This window comes from Culicoides brevitarsis, chromosome 2 (assembly GCF_036172545.1).
Source record: "Culicoides brevitarsis isolate CSIRO-B50_1 chromosome 2, AGI_CSIRO_Cbre_v1, whole genome shotgun sequence".
Lineage (NCBI taxonomy): Eukaryota > Metazoa > Arthropoda > Insecta > Diptera > Ceratopogonidae > Culicoides > Culicoides brevitarsis.
Window position 1 is genome coordinate 19,532,594 of NC_087086.1, and position 3,276 is coordinate 19,535,869.

The window sequence follows — 3,276 nt, forward strand, 5'->3', positions numbered from 1 at the left end:
GATTCTCATTTCGTGTGGCAACAATTTGTACTTTATCAGTTACATGATCTTCAAGAGCTTTACGTGAGTTTGAATCATTAACTAGGACATAATTTACTTCTAGTTACAGTCTTTTTCACGATAGTTTTCGTCCCGACTTGACGTATCGCGTTCATCTTTACTTTTCCATTGCTCTTCTGATTTTTCGTGCTGGAATGGTGCTGTGCATGGCTTCGAATATAAATGATGCATCGAAGAAGAGTGTCAATACGATTCGGAGGATTCCAACAAAAATGTGGAATATCGAAGTGCAACGGTTTGTGGAGGAAATTGAGATGAGAAAAGTTGCGTTGACGGGAAAAAATATTTTTAAACTCACGCGGAAACTTATTTTAGCTGTAAGTTTTGATTAAAAAAAAAATAATTTTGAATTTTTAGGAAATTTTAATATTTTTTTTAGTTTTCTGGAAGTGTTGTCACTTTCGAGATTGCATTGCTGGACAGAGTTCGGTTTGACGCTTCTAAGCGGTTGAACTGTGAACTTGCCTTCTAAAGTGCCTTGATGTAGTTTATGTTTTTCACCAATTTTCACGTTTTTAAGGAAAATAAAAAAAATCTTTAAAAACACGCACCAGATAAATAGTTTTAGAATTGATGAGAAAATCTACAAATTTATAAGGGATCATCGAAAATCTCCAAAAATTATTAAAACAAATTTTTATTATTTTCAATCTCAATTTTGAAACCGAAAAAAAACATTTTTTTCCTTATTTTTTTTCAATTTTAAGGATTATTCAGCCTTAATTAGTGAAAATGGGTACAAGTTTAAGTAATAAGTTTTTTTAAATTGCAAGAAGGCATAGATATGATTCCCAGTTAATTTTTTTTAATAAATCCTGCAAAATCATATTCCCACGTGGAAACATCGCAAAATTTTGTTGTATAGGTTAAATTTGTTTTTTTTTTCTTTCTTCATATTTATCGCTTCTCATTGGTTTAGGTTATTGTCTGTCCGTTATAGATTGTGTAATATTAACGTCTTTCATGGGTTTTAAATTTTTAAAATTAGAAAAATTTATCTTTTTTTAAATTTAAATTTTATTTCTTTTAAAATTTTAATTTAAATTAGCTTTAAAGGCAGTTATTTGAATCAAGAACTTAATTTTTGCGATGAAGCAAACATAAAAATCTACTCGTCTACGACAAGCCCGAAATAATCGTCGAGTAAAATTATTCAAAAAAAAAAATTTTTTTTTTCACTTTAACATTTTTTGTTTAATTTTTTGATCCTAAAAACTTTAATGTAACAAAATCATCAAATAAGTGCATATTTTTTTTGAAAATACGCTTTCGTTGTGTTAATATTATGCATACGGTGAGTTTCTTTTATGAAACTGCGATCATTTTTTTATCTTTCAGGACCAAATGCAAATTGCAAATTAGTTGTCAAACTTTCTTTTCAACTTTTAATCTCATAGAGGTAAGACGTGTTTTTAATTTTGCTCATATTTTCTTCAAACTGTTTATATCAGGCGATTAAAATTATTTTTTTAATTAATAGCGTTTGATTTTTGATTAAAATCATATCCCTCAGAAATTTTTTCCTACGATTTTTAAAACTTTTTGTAGATTAAACCCAATTAAACTTTGTTTATATCGGTACTATCATGACCCATTATCCTATTTTGATGAAAAAAAACTATTTTTATTTTAAATATTTGTAATCTGTTTATTTCAGACATTCAAAAACTAATCACAAAGATGGAAAAGGAACAAGAAAGCACAATTCAGTTTTATTTTTCAAATGATACGTTCTTGTTGTGTTAATATTGTGCATACGGCTCCAGCCCGCCGAGAGGTCCTCAACACCCTCTCCCGAACCTGAGAGTCCAGTTTTAACTGCCTTTACGTGCATGTCTGATCTAATTGATGCTCAAATCTCATCAAGTTTTGAAAAACTTCATGAAACCACTGATTATATGAAGAAGTTTAAAGAAGCCTTTGAAGCATGTGAAAATTTGGAAAAGTTTGTTTTTTTTAAATTGTTTTATTTTTTTTTATTCAATTTCAATTTTCTTTTTCTTACAGAGAAATCCAGATAAATTTAAATAAAATGGGGAAGTTGTGCCGCAAGGGCAATTATGATGAAAAGAAAATGGTCATATCCAAGTTTAGAGAAGTGAAAAATGTTTTCGCTTTGCTTCATCGTCTTCGAAGACCCATGCAAGCCATGTTTGTGGAAGCATCGAAGACAATTGCGGAGAATGACAAAGAGGAAAAATGAACATGTTTTTTTTTCCAAGCGATATCCAAGCAGCTTTTGTGTTAAATTTATCTATTAAAATTATTCTTTGGATATAAATTAATTCTCCTTAAAAAAGTAAACTGTCAATTTTCAAATAGCACTTTCACAGCTCCATCTCTGATGCAATAGTGGCGACTTATCACTTTCATTCGTCTCAGTCGAGAATATCGGTAACTCATAGTAACTCACAGTAACTCAAAGTCACTCATGGCACTCAGCCCCAATGCAGAGAAAATAATTTCCGACAAATCCCAGTGCAAAAAAAAGAAACATGCCCCAGGTGTCAAACAACGACTTCTGACCGGCCCCAGGTGACAATCAAATGTCGGTACGTGACCCAGCTCACAGAAAAAATTTTTGAAGCGTCGCCTTAAGTTCCAACCTCACGCCTTAAGTTCCAACCTGGTCAAACACTATGCTCACATACGGGTTTCTGTAGCGACGTACAGACATCATCGTACCGTGTATGCGTATAGAAACAGACATCCAGCATGGAATAATGGAAATCGCCTTCTGGAAACCTGGAAATCCCATTACGTTTGTTTCATTCAGTTTTCATTGAGTTTTTGTCGCGAACGGACGTTTTTTTGTCTCTCTGTGTTTTACATACAACCACTATTATTATTATTATTTTTGCTCCATACAAATTTTTATTATTAAACACCGTAATAAAAATATAATTAAACGAAAATATAAATATTATTACTCAATACTGATCAATAATAAAATAATAACACGCTACTTTCCCTGTGCAGCAAAAGAAAAAAAAATCAAAACAACAAAGTTGATAGAGAAAAAAATCATTAAATGTCTGTGTCACTAATTATTTACAAATAAATGATGGAAAAATGTTATGAAAGTGAGAAGTAATTAAAAAAAACTCATGCAAAAATATGAAAACTACGTGTTGATTCAGAGATATCTTGTACTTACTTGTGTAATTGTTTATAAATGTTAATAAAAAAAAAATCTGAAAAAAAACAACAAAAAAT